Source organism: Aethalodelphis obliquidens, unplaced genomic scaffold, assembly GCF_003676395.1.
Source record: "Aethalodelphis obliquidens isolate GAN/ISIS:26980383/991018 unplaced genomic scaffold, ASM367639v1 scaffold38, whole genome shotgun sequence".
In the NCBI taxonomy this organism is placed as follows: Eukaryota; Metazoa; Chordata; class Mammalia; order Artiodactyla; family Delphinidae; genus Aethalodelphis; species Aethalodelphis obliquidens.
Genome location: NW_020837982.1, coordinates 18,428,896 through 18,443,054, shown reverse-complemented (window position 1 = coordinate 18,443,054; position 14,159 = coordinate 18,428,896). Strand labels below are relative to the sequence as shown.

Sequence of the window (14,159 nt, the reverse complement as noted above, 5' to 3'; positions counted from 1 at the left end):
CAAAATAATACAGGCCAGGAGAGCGAGTAAATGGGCATATTGACAAAATATGCCATGAGTCGATAACTGCTGAAGTTATATAAAGGGTTAAGTGGAGCTTCATTATACTATTCTCTTTTTTTGCACATGCTTAAATCTTTCCATAACACAAAGTTTAAAAAGTAAACCCAGATTTGAAGATAAGATTGATACATTCAATATTCTCAGAGAAAAGTTAAAGTAAAACCTAGAGGGCAGAGGGAATTCCCTAGCGGTCCAGTATTTAAGACTCTGTACTCTCACCGCCGGGGCCTGGGTTCGATCCCTCGTCTGGGAACTAAGGTTGCACAAGCTGCACAGTGCGGCCAAAACAAAAACAACAAACAAACAAAACAACTGGAGGGCAGATGATAAACGTCAGGGACGTTTAGGCGCGGAAGATGCACGGCTCGATAAACTTCCACTGAGTGCTGCGGTGTGCTAGGCTCCGCAGGGGGCACGTCACTAACCAGCTGCGTCATCTCTGCCCCTCAGCATCCTCACCTGTGAAACCGGATGTTTCAGATTCTGCTTCACCTGCTTGTCACTGAGATGAGATGCGCTTACACGTGCAGAGCACTTGCAGTAGCGCGTGGCTGCAACAAAGGCGCTCCAGACTCGGCACCTTTACCCAACTTCATGCAACAAACGCACGCAGGCCTCATGCGGACCCTGGGCTCCAGAAGCAGCCCCCCAGCTCGTGCAGGCAGAGGGGCCGGGGCTGCTGACAGTGTGTGGAATGGAGCGTCGGGGAAGAAACAAGCTCTGACCCTGGATGAAGACTGGGCCTAAGGCGAGGCTGGAAGAAGCCAGGAAGGAAAACAATGGAGGCCCTCAGAAATGCCATTCTGATGAAGTTCAGGGCAAATTCTTCTCCTAATTAAAGACTGGGCTCCACAGCTGTCATTGGAGCGACCTCGCTAATCAAATAAACAGCCACTGGGTTTCAGAGGGAACAATTTTAACTCCACTTCCCATAATAAGAATTCTGGATTTCAGCCCAAAGCTTTAGCTGGTTAAGCATAGGGGTCAGTCTCATAAATTGTTTTCTTGGCTGGACCCCAAGAAAGCCAGGCTGTCATTCCAGCAGTGAAGTAACCGGTTTTGCTTTCCTACCCAAAGGGCAGGCTCCTCCACGGGGCTTGCAAGTCATACCTGTAAGATCTGTACCACTGGGACTCTCCACCTTCCCCTAAAATCTGTTCTAGCGTTTGATTTGGGGAAACTACACCACTGAAGGTTGGTGTTCCAGATGTGACACCCCAGAACGCACTCACACCCACAGAGAAGATCATTTCTCCAGTGAGAGGCTGTCCTCCACCTTTGCTAACTGCCACTTCTTCCCCGGGCAGGCTGAGCACCTGGGAGGAGCCACGGGTCCCCGGCGATTCTGCTGCTCACTGACGGAGGCCCAGCGGCCACGGTGGACGCGCAGGAAGAGGCCTGGCCGTGGCCTAAACATGCCCAAGTCCGCGCTCTGCCCTCCGACAGCTACAGACAACTCGCTCATCTGCCTGGCTTGCGCGTTTGGGTAACGGAGAACCTCACTGAACAGGTGTGGAGAGCCAGACAGGAAGCTGAGTCCTGGCCCAGTGACACGGACTCCCATTAAGCCAGAACTGGACCGGATCTTCCAGAGGAGGGTTCCGAGCCAGTGGGTCACCTGTCGGCAGTGTTTCTCACCTGCCCCCAGGGTCTCTGCCTGCGTGGCCCGAGGCACCGTGGACCGAAGAGACCCGCCGGGCCTGAGTTTGATGTCCAGCTCTGCCACATTTACTTCACATTTTCCGTTCCCATCAATTTTACAATTGAAACGGATAAATCTGTCCTGTCCGCCCCTCACTATCTCGGCGGACTGGAAAACAAACATCTGCAGGTGACCAACGACCCTCACTGCCCTTTAAAGCTTGCCTCTTTCCACTAAAACTCAGCACAAAAGAGCTGACGTGCCCGTGTTTGACCTGAACTGTCTTCCCGGGCCCGCCCCGTTTCTCTGCACTGCGGGGCTGACTGGCGCTAACAACGGAGAAGCGGGAAGAAGGCGGAGGATACGGGCGAGGGGTCTGGGGAGAACCTGCATGTGCTGTCAGGTGCTAGGAGACTGCGCTGGCTGGAACATCAGACAGAGGCAGGACCGCATGACCTTGGTCTGCTGATCCAAGACCAGCACGTTCTTTTCCTCGAGGCCGCTGAGCACAGTTCAATAAAGAATAGCCATAACAAAGGGGGGCCGTGGGGGGGTCAGACCTGGGCTCAGACCCCTGGCTCTATAATTCACTCGCCCCAGGAGCGCAGGCACGTGACTTAATCTTGGTGTTAAGGCTCCGTTGCTTCATTTGTAAAACAGGGATAGCGGCTAATATGCTGCAGGGTGTATTACCGAAAGAATGTTTACAATACAAGCTACCGTGTACTGAGCTTATCATGGACGGACACATAACACATTGTCTCCTTTAAACCTTAAACCCAGCCTATGAGGGAGCTCCGACTGCCCCATTTTTAAAGATGAGGACACAGAGGCCCAGCCTAAGCCACTGCCCCAAGCACGGTGGTGAGCGCTGGGGCCGAGAACAGGCCCGGGTCTCGCCCGCCCCCAGGCTGTGACAGTGCCGGGTGCGAAGCAGGTCGTGGAGAAAAGGAGCTGTATGGGTTCTGGCAAAGGCCTCCCGAGCGACCCCGTGCCCAGCAGCCCTGGGCGAGGTGTCCTCACCCACCGGGCAGGCAAGAAGGCCGGGCTCAGGGAGTCCAGGCTCCCGGGCTTCAGCCAAAAGCCCTGACCTTTCAGAGACGCGCACGGTCACAATGACAGGAGACATGGAATCTGCTTCCACATAATGAGGTGAGCCGAGTCCATGAGACTAGGTCGGCTCAGCCAGATGCCGAGGACTTGGGGAAGCTGAGTCATGGGGAACGTAGAAGCTCATTACACTGTTTTCCCTATTTTTATGTTTGAAATCTTCCCCAGGAAAAAGTAAACACCAAAAAAAAAGATCGCCTCATCTCCTGGAGAATGTGTAAGGTGGAGGAGGCTCTCAAACTGAGGTGTGTTGTCCCCCAGTTCTGAGTCCCCTCAGATCCGCTGTGATAATTGCTCTGTAGCCCCCGCCCCCTCTTCTACCCACAGGGCCCAGCCCCAGGGGACTGCCCATGCCCGAACCGGGGAGTCGAGAGCAAGGTGGTCTCCACTGAGGGTCCCGTGGTGGAAGCCCAGGCTGCTGTAGGGGGGCTGGGGAAGGGTGAGCCCCTGCCCCAGGGGTCCCGGGAGGTGTCAGAAGGGAAGCAGGACTACTGGGGTGTGGAGAGGCTCTGGGTGACAGGAAGGAGGATGGAGTCATGAGAGACGGAAGGAGGAGAAGGCAGTGAGAGCCGGAGCGGGACAGGGGCTCTCGGCCCTCGCTGGCGTCACCCCTGCAGCCCTCTTCCCACAGCCCGCCCTCCACATCGCCCAGGATGCTCTTCCCCAAACAGAAGCCTGGCCACGTGGTCCCCCCACGCATTCAAAACCACCCCAAGCCCCCCCCCACTTTTTAAAAAATTTTTTATTGGAGTACAGTTAATGTACAATGTTGTGTTAGTTTCAGGGGTACAGCAAAGTGGATCAGTTACACACATGCATGTATCCACTCTTGTTTAGATTCTTTTCCTATCTAGGTCATTACAGAGTATTGAGTAGAGCTCCCTGTACTCTACGGCAGGTCCTTATTAGTTACCTATTTTATATACAGTAGTGTGTACATGTCAATCCCAATCTCCCAGCTTATCCCCCCGCCCCTCCCCCTCCCCCTCCCCCTCCCCGTAACCATAAGTTTGTTTTCTACCTCTGTGACTCTATTTCTATTTTGTAGTAAGTTCATTTGCCAGGCTTCCCCCTTGACTCCAGACGAGGTCCACGCCCTCCAGCCCGACACCCAGGGTGACTGTCCGCCCCCGAACCAGGCCCCCGCGGACACCCAGAACTGTGTCCTCCCCCAGCACCCCCCTCAATCCATACAACCCTGCGGGGGACCAGCTCTGGGAGCACCTCCTGTTGAGCCCAGCACAGCGCACACTCCTCTTATCAGGACCCCCCAGACTGCTCTTATTTCCGGTCTGCCTCCTGCGAGAATGCGGGTTCTGGGGCAGGGCGAGGCCACCCCTGATGGCCCCCCCCAATACAATGGGCGATCAAGATGAGGTGGCCGTTATCACGATTAGTGACTTTAAAAACGCGGCTCTGGGCTTCCCTGGTGGCGCAGTGGTTGAGAGTCCGCCTGCCCATGCAGGGGAGACGGGTTTGTGTCCCGGTCCGGGAAGATCTCACATGCCGTGGAGCGGCTAGGCCTGTGAGCCATGGCCGCTGAGCCTGTGTGTCTGGAGCCTGTGCTCCGCAACGGGAGAGGCCACAACGGTGAGAGGCCCGCGTACTGCAAAAAAAAAAAACCCGCGGCCCTGGGTAGATGGGCGGGCGCTGTGCCGGCTGCTGGGAGGGCTGCCCAGTGAGTGGAGAGGTGAGGACGGCAGGACGCTGAGCAGAGGGCTCCTCCCCGACCTTGGCTGAGACAGCCTGGCTGCAGCGCCCTTCACGTGTCCGTAAAGCCCATGGCTGCAGCAGGCTTACGCGGGGCCTAAACATGCTGTAATGAGTTCCTTCCAAAGGTGCCAGACAAATGGAAAACGATAGCGACAGCTTGCTGCTCCCCTTACCTCCGTGCCTGCAAACCTAAAGAATATTTATGATCCGTGGGATCAGAGATTTGGTGTCTTAGAAGCAAAGAAAGGTCACAAAATGAACTGACGCAGACCATCTGCTCCTGGGAGAGGGTAGAGACGCCGTATTCATTACTCTCCCAACGCACAGCACCTGCTTCTCCCGCGAAAATCTAGGCGCCAACATGATGATTTTTATTTAACTTAGAATAAAGCCGACATCCCCCACGGGGGCGAACGCTGAACGCAAACAGGCTGATGCGCGGGCAGCCTCTCAGGACGGGGGCACTCGTGCCCCCCGTACTTGATTCTCAGCCACAAGGTTTAACGGAGGAGAACAAATGCTCAGAGGTGTCCGCGTGGTTGCAAGCGGAGAGGAGCTTCCCTCTTCCTGCATTTTTCATGGGCCTGCTGCTCCTGCCATTCCCATCGCCGCGCTCCTGACATTACAGCAGATGCCTCGGCCACCGCAGTAATCCCTCATCCTCAGAGGCCAATGGGAACGTACTGTTTCCCATTCATCAGGGCCACGGACGCCAGAATCGCTCATCTGACCTTTGCAAATACCAAAGGGTGGATTTAAAGGAGAAAAAGGTAATGCAAGAGTCTTTAGCTTTCCTTTCAAAGATGACTTTATCTCGTTAGCCAAGAAACAGTGCCCATAGGATGAACACAGTTAAAAACTGGGTAGAAAGAGTCAAATTGTAAGGGAGGTGGCTACCAATGTTTCAGCATACACACGTTCCCTGATGAATGATTTAACATATATTAAAAATATAGGGCTTCCCTGGTGGCGCAGTGGTTGAGAGTCCGCCTGCCGATGCAGGGGACATGGGTTCGTGCCCTGGTCCGGGAAGATACTACATGCTGCGGAGCGGCTGGGCCCGTGAGCCATGGCCACTGAGCCTGCGCGTCCGGAGCCTGTGCTCCGCAACGGGAGAGGCCACAACAGTGAGAGGCCCGCGTACCGCAAAAAATATATATATATAAATTTAAAAAATATATATATATATATACACACATTTATATATATATGTATACATGGCTCAGAAATCTCTGGGCACAGGATAGAAAACAGTGTCAAGCTGGGAATGAACAGCTCTCTGAAAGGACACACACACACACACGAACGTAAATAAACATGGATTTCAATGCCCAACACCAGTTGGACTCCACTAGACAATAAAGAGCTAATTCTGCCGCAAACCACGGACGTGCGCTGAGGAGGGGACAGGCCCACATCACAGCAGAGCAAACTCATTATCAAGCTTCAGCACACACTCGCCCATTTTCCCTCTATTTTAAAAAAAATTTTTTTTAATTAATTAATTAATTTTTATTTTTGGCTGTGTCAGGTCTTAGTTGCGGCACACGGGCTCAGCTGCCCCCCGGCACGCGGGATCTTAGTTCCCCGACCAGGGCTCGAACCTGCATCTCCTGCACCGGAAGGCGGATTCTCAACCACTGGACCACCAGGGAAGTCCCTCCCTCTTTTTTTTAGCCTGGAAACCTTAGTCAGTGTTGATATTTTAGGAGCAAAAGTGACCCCTTAATAGTCCACGGAGATTTTCTGTGGCTCTGATTCGGCACCGCACAAAACTAGATCCCAAGTAATCTTCACGAAATGGAGGACTCTGGGTTTTTCCACTTAAAAAAATTAATTACAGAGAACTTGGAGGACAGAGAAGAGAAGGAAAGCCACGCACATTAGCCACGCACATTATCATGCCCGCAGGATGGACACCAGGATGGATGCCCCCAGCCCTTACCTAGGGGGTGGGTGTGGGCCACGGCTCTCCAGCCAGCCCACGGGGAGTGCTGAGCAAATTACAAAAAAGTGCTCCTTTTGCAGAGCGGGAGCAGCCCCAGGGCACAGCCCCGGACTTTCCGCTTGGTCCACGTGCCCCTGCTGAGAGTGGGCTGGGCGCAGGGCCTGGTCCCCCCCAGCAGCTACATCTCCCCGCATAACCTGCCGCCCACACCAGCCAGGCCATGAGATGCGGTCACGCTGATCCTGGGGAGGGGGTGGGAGGACAGAGCCAGGCCTGTCCTCCCACCCCCTGTGGCAATGCCACGCAGGGGTGGAAATGCCGGGCGGGGCGGGGGCGGGGGGGCCGTGAGGGTGGACTGTCCCAAAGAGCAGGTGAAGCCTAAGCAGGCGGAAGCCGAGGGGCATGTGCAGAGGTCCTTGCTCAGATGCTGTCAGGGCACACTCCAGCCCGCCCCTCGGGGCCCCACCTGCCTCTCCCAGCGCCGGGAGGGGCGGTGCGGCCTGCCCGCCAGCAGGGCCCAGTGCACTGGCCATGCTTCCCAGCACCCGGCCCGGCAGGACCAGGAGGGAGGGCTGGGTGCAGGTGGGGGGAACAGCCCGGCCCTCGGGGGCTCCCGGGGGACTTGGGGAACCAGCGCCACGAGGCGCCCTTCTCTCACGCAAATTCATCTGGCATTAATCCGAAGTAACATAAAAATAACGAAAATAAACAAGGACAGTGAAATCAAAGCCAGGTTATTCTAGCTGGATCCTGTTGCCTCCCTAAGGCCCCGGCCGAGGCCCCCCCCACCGAATTAGAACAGGGAGCAGGCAAGCTGGGGCACGAGACCCTCAGAGCACTGACTCAGTGTGACTGCCCGCCAGTCCCCGGTGGTCGGCGGCCCACTCCCGGGGGAGCGCCCCCAGCTGCCGGGCACACCACCCACCTCTGGGCCTTTCCTCCGCCCTGGCCCCCACGTACGGCTCTCTGCTCTGCCTCTCCAGCTCCTCCCGAGAGGCAGGCTCGATGCCACCTTACTCAGACGCCCCCCGATCCCAGGGCCACCATGGTCCTCGCCGCAGGTGTCCCAATCACTCCCCGGAACTTTCTTCACGTGTCCATCCTGGCACAGATCCGACTGTGGAGGGAGCCTCTGAGCTGAGGGAAGGGCGCCTCGTGGCGCTGGCTCCCCAACTCTCCCGGGAGCTTAATAATACACCCCAAAAAGTATGCAACCTCTTCACACCCTTCAGGATGACTGCTATCAAAAAACCAGAACATAAAGTATCAGCGAGGATGTGGAGAAACTGGAACCCTCGTGCACCGTGAGTGGGGATGGGAAATGGGGCAGCCACTATGGAAACAGTACGGAGGTTCCTAAAAAAATTAAAAATACAACTACCACATGACCATACGAGACAGCAATTCTACTGCTGGGTATATACTCGAAAGAATTGAAAGCAGGATCTTAAAGAGAAATCTGTACATCATGTTCACAGCAGCATTAATCACGACAGCCAAAACGTGGAAGCAACCCAAGTGTCCAAAGATAGATGTGTGGATACACAAAACATGGCCTATACGTACAATGGAGTACTATTCAGCCTTAAAAAGAAAGGAGAGGGCTTCCCTGGTGGCGCAGTGGTTGAGAGTCCGCCTGCTGATGCAGGGGACGCGGATTCGTGCCCTGGTCTGGGAGGGTCCCACGTGCCGCGGAGCAGCTGGGCCCGTGAGCCATGGCCGCTGAGCCTGCGCGTCCGGAGCCTGTGCTCCGCAGCGGAAGAGGCCACAGCAGTGAGAGGCCCGTGTGCCGCAAAAAAAAAGAAGAAAGATTCTTTTCACCTGCTCCAACATGGGTGAATCTTAAAGACATTCTGCTGAGTAAAATTAGCAAGTCACAAAAAGACAAATACTGTCTGATTCCACCTATATGAGGTTCCTGGAGTCGTCAAATTCATAGAGACAGAAAGTAGAAGGGGGGTGCCAGGGGCTGGGGGAGGGAGAATAGGAGTTACTGTTTAATGGGGACAGTGTCGGATTTACAAGATGTAAAGAGTTCTAGAGATGATGGTGGTGATGGCTGAACAACCAGGTGAATGGACTTAATGCCACTCAACTGTTCACTGAAAAATGGTGAAGATGGTGCATTTTGTGTTATGTATATTTTACCATAATTTTTTTTTAAGTATGCAGAGAGTTGTTCTGTGCCCTTGAGGCTGAGTTGTGGAGGCTAAAGGTCTGAAGAAAAACTGAAAGCTACTTTGATTTAGGCCTTAAGCTTCGGGCGTGGAAATGAACTTGTTCAACTCGCCCTCATCACAGGAGTTAACGGTCGGACGTGACCTTTCCAGAGTCACACAGCAAATCAGCAGCGGGGCGCCGGCCAGCCCCGGCCCTCCTGAGTCCTGTCTGGGAGCAGCTCCTCTGTTCTGGACGGAAGCCAGAAAGAGCAGGAAAAACAGAAGAGCAAAGGGGGGTTTATGAGCTAACTTTATCAACCACCAAACCGGGAACTAAATAGTCCCATGTGATTAGACTAAACGTGGTTAACTTTGAAACAAAACAAAAGTTTCCATCTTCGTGAGCTGGAGTCATTCATGATGTGACGGACTTACCCTGAAAACCAAGTAACGTGTTTTCCCGTGTCTTGTGAGCTAAGCTAGCAAATTCTCAAACCTGAAGAGGGGGTCACAGGAACACCCCCAATTTACAGCCAGCTGGTCAGAGGTGCTGGTGTCTGAAGTGCGGCGGTCTCGTGGGGCTGAGCCGTTTCCCTGCGGTCCTGCAACAACCCCAGGCAGGCAGGCAGGTCGAAGTGAATCGAATCGGATTGGATTGGGGATGCCAGTTGGTGTCAGAATTGGCTAGCATCCAGAAAAAACCCACACATTTGGTGTCAGAAGTGTTGTCGGGGTAGGGACTGCCCTGGCAGTCCAGTGGTTAGGGCTCCGTGCTTCCACTGCAGGGGGCACGGGTTCCATCCCTGGTCGGGGAACTAAGATCCCGCATGCTGCGCTGTGTAGCCAAAAAAAAAAAACCCCAAAACAAAACAAAAAACAAAAAGAATTGTTGGGGTAGAAACAGCACAGACCTAGCCTATCTGGGCCTCAGTTTCCTCAACGGTAGTGGTGAGGGGTTTGGATCAAATGCCACGAAGGCCCTTCCAGCCAGAATTCAGTGGTTCCTGGAATCGCTGGTTGAAGTTTCCGGAGTTAACTCCGCCTTCCGACACCAGGCAGCACCCTCCCCAGGCCGTGTTTCCCACAGTGACAACGCCACACCGGGAGCCCGTGTGTAGCGGCAGAGAACGTAACAGCATCGCTTCCGGGCCCTGGCCTTGTTCCCAGCTCTCAGAGGCCCAGTTCCCTGAGAGGAGGGACCAGGCTCTCTCCATCAACCTCCACTTTAAACCAAAACCTCAAACAGAATTTTGGACGTGCCCCCCAGACTACAAGGCCTGCGCTTCAATCCTGATTAAAACAGCAGCTGGTGATGCCTGAAAAGCAAGCTGGCCACTGGAGAACCTGGCGTCTATTCATCCCTCTTCCTTCTCCTGATACTGTGGATCCAAAGCACATCCGAAGAGAAAGGAAAATCCACAGTGAGAGTCTTGGTGCACTGCCTCTCACCGAACTCTCTGGAAACAGGGGTGACAAGGACACTCTGCACCGACTCGCGATGGAACCGGGTGAACAGCGAGTAATGCTAAGGCCGATCTGAACTTGAGACGACTATTTCCAGATTTTCAGCCCTAAGTGCATCTACTCAACCCCACAGACAACTCCGGTTGAGTGGGTAAGGGCCCTGGCTCTGGAGCCCACAGGCCTGGTGCAAGTCCCTGCGCTGCCCCTTGTTACCCCAGGCCTCCGGGAGGGACTCGCCTGCTGAGCCTGTCTCCTTCTCTACCAGACGTGAGTGACTGCGCCTGCCTCGCAGGGCTGCTGCCTGTGGGGCCCTCAGCCGGCACCTGGTGAGGAGTGAGGCCGACCAGCACAGCCCGCGTCACCCTGCCTGTCCTCAGGGCACGTGTCAGACTCTTCTGAGAATCAGGGCAGGACACCAGAGGCACAGGCAACAAGAGAAAAAACAGATACGCTGGGTTTCATCAAAGGACCCAAGCAACAGAGTAAAGAGGCAATATTTTCTCCCCCTGGGGAGAAAATCTAATATCTAATAAGAGGTCAATATCCAACATATAGAGAGAATTCCTAAAACTCAACAACAAAACCAACCTGATTAAAAAATGTGCAAAGGATGTGAGTAGACATTTCTCCAAAGATACACAAATGGCCAATCAGCACATGAAAAGATGCTCGGTATCAACTCAAAACTACAGTGAGAAAACACTTCACAGCCATTAGGATGGCTACTATAAAAAAATAAATAAATGACAAGTTTTGGGGAGAATGTGAAGAAACTGGAACCCTATGCACAGCTAGTGGGGATGTAAAACGGTACAGCTGCTGTGGAAAAGAGCATGGCGGTTCTCCCTCCAAATATTGAAAACAGAATGACCACATGACCCAGCAATTCCACCTCTGGGTTTATATCCAAAAGAATTGAATGCAAGGACACGAACACAAACATGGGATATTTGCACACCCATGTTCACAGCAGCAGTATTCACGACCGCCCAAAGGTAGAAGCAACTCAAAGGTGGATGAATAGATACACAAAATGTGTTCTATACACACAATGGAGTATTACTCAGCCTTAAAAAGAAAGAAGGGCTTCCCTGGTGGCGCAGTGGTTGAGAGTCCGCCTGCCGACGCAGGGGACACGGGTTCGTGCCCCAGTCTGGGAAGATCCCACGTGCCGCGGAGCGGCTGGGCCCGTGAGCCATGGCCGCTGAGCCTGTGCGTCCGGAGTCTGTGCTCCGCAACGGGAGAGGCCACAGCAGTGAGAGGCCCGTGTGCCACAAAAAAAAAAAAGAAAGAAAGGAAAGGAAACTCTGACACCTGCTCCAACATGGGTGAATCTTGCTGAGTGAAACAAGCCAGGCATAGAAGGACAAGCACTGCATGACTCCATTCACGTGAGGCCCCTGGAGTCGTGAGATTCATAGAAAGTAGAAGGGTCGGGGGGGTCAGGGCCTGGGGTGAGAGGAGGGGAGTGCTTAATGGGGACAGAGCTTCAGTTGGGCAAGATGAGAAAAGCTCTGGAAATGGATGCTGGTGATGGTTGCACAACAAAGTGAATGTACTGAATGCCACTGAACATTCTGAAACGGTCAGAATGGTAAATTTTCTGCTATGTGTGTTTTTCTACAATTTTTAAAAAGTAAATAAACAGCTACAAATAAAAACGAGTGCCCTCATGGAAGACGAGTCGAGAAGGTGTGTGGGAAATACTATAACATAGTAACACATTTTGCTTTTACATACAGTGTCTCAGTGATCGCCTTAAGGACCCTGTGAGAAGCAACGGAGCAGCATTTTTGTCACACACACCCTTCCCCGTGTCCAGTCAGTGGACCCACACGCAGGCAGCTGCTCACAGAGGCAGAGACGGGGCTGTCTCCAGCCAAAACACAGTGCCCGTGGTGGAAGAGAACAAGCAGGCAAAGGGCACCTAGAAGGCTCTGGAACTCACAGTGGATCAGCGAAGGCCACCTCTTGTCTACAGGCTCCAGGCCAGGCTTGCCGTCTACGGGGCAACAGGACGAAGCCCTGGAGCTCAGGCCCTGGGTGTGGAGCACGGCTCAGCCCTGGGCAAGTTGCTTAACTCCTCTAAGCCTCCGGTCCTCACCTGTAAAATGCACATGACACCCCTGACTTCATGGAGTTTCCTGAGAAAAAAATGTTGAATGAGATAACGTTTGTACAGCACTTCGCAGGGTGCCTGGCACGTGGTGAAGGGCCAGTAAATGATGGCTACTATTTTTAGCTTTGAAAGATGCTAAAAAAATAATAATAATAACATTGATAGAAAGGAACCTTTGGAGTGAGTAACTGTGCAGAGCAGACTGTACCACGTGCTGTGAAGGTCACGGGGAAACAGAAGGTACACATCCTGCCCTGAGGAAGATAAGGCAATAAACAGGACAGGACGCAAGACAAACAACAGGAAACAGCACGGCAGGAGGAGGCAAGAGTATGTTAGCTGTGCTGGGGACCCACACACGTTCTCTCCGCTAGTCTTCACAAACCCTGGAGGGTGAGGGCAGAGCCAAGTGAATGCCTCGGATAACACACACGGTGAGTTCAGAGAAGAGACAGCACCACAAACAGGCTGGTCTAGGAAGGCTGCCTGGAGGAGGAGGCAAGTGCTGACAGCCAGGACTGGATGGAGGAGATCGGAAATTCTTCTAGGTCAGGAGGGTTGGAGGGAGCACTGAAATACGCACCAAGTCTGAGGCTGGTTTCTAACAGGCCCTTCTCCTGGCCATAACAAGCTGAGTCACCAAAAAAAAGTCTGAACGTTCTTTCTTTTCAGACTAGTAGGTTAGCCTAAAAATTCTGAGTGACTTATCTGCTAGGTCAAGAGCAACAGTGCTTAACCGATGCCCCTCTGGGCACTGTGTTTATACCCCCTTCATCAGCTGACATCCACCCCACAAAAAAGCAGGCGTACCGCCCAGAAATATGCTAAGAGCACTTACACAACACTGCATCTCCAAGGCTTGAGAAAATAGAGGGTCAAATACACAAGCACTCTGCTATTTTACTTATTCCGTGAAATGAGAAGAGTCTCAAAGAGTTTGTAAGAAAGCACAGGATGGTGATTTTTCCCCCTTTGCATTTGCGTGTATGTTTCAAGCTTTCTACACGGGTCTGCACTGTTTCTTAACAGCACAGTTCTATGGGGCCTGTTCACAGCCCCATAGCGCCCCCTAAGCAGGGCAGCCCTCCCGCCAAGCCCTACGAGCCATCCTCTCAGCTCCTGTCCTCCTGAGCGGGAAGCAGGGGGGCAGGGAGCGGGCCGGCGCTCTATAACCATCCAGGCAGTTAAGAACAGATGCTCTCAGAACCCCACACTTCTTCCCGTGCTCCGTCCACCCACCTCAGCACCCCTCATCTCTACTGGGGGCTTCCAGGAAGGGCCCAACCCCGGACCTCGGGGAACTGGCACGGCGTGTGCTGATTCCCCCATCGGACCCCTGCTCTGCACACACGGGGGCTCTGATGGTCAGAGAGGAATGGCCTTCTGGGGGCTGCCAAGGGGAAATGTCCCCGGCTCTGTAATGACAGCTGTGCCACTCCCCTCCCTACAAATCACCCATGGCTCCCCAGTGCCACCAATGAAAGAGGCCAAACCACGCGGCCTACATTCGAAGCCTCGTCAGTCAGGCCTGATGTCTGTCCACCTGGCCCCCCACCGCTCCCCAGGCTGGCGTTACCACCACCCCTCCACACCCAGCCTTCTCTCAGAGCGCCCTCCGAGCCTCCTCTCCTCTCCTACGTGAGCCGAATCCCACCCCCTGAGGGCTGGGTTCCTCCTGCCCCCGAGGTGCCCCTCCTCACCTGCCCCCCAGGGCAGCAGCTCCAGAGCCAGAATGCTGGGACGCTGGGTTGCAACTCCAGCTCCCTCGCTACTAGCTGTGTGACCCTCTCACTGCCTCCGGGTCCCTGTCCGCAAAGTGGAAATAATAACAGTACCTCACTCACAGTGTTGTTCTAAGAATTAAAGGACTGCAAGATACACAAAGCACCTACTGCAGTCTCCGGCACACGGTAACACAGTACGCAATTTTAAAAAAGCAAA

General features: G+C 53.8%; 1 protein-coding gene across 5 annotated transcripts in view; it reads right to left on the bottom strand.

The window, feature by feature from the left end:
• The window catches only part of TOM1L2 (target of myb1 like 2 membrane trafficking protein), an 82,793-nt gene that overhangs the window by 64,965 nt on the left and 3,669 nt on the right, over positions 1-14,159 (bottom strand). The window lies entirely within an intron of this gene.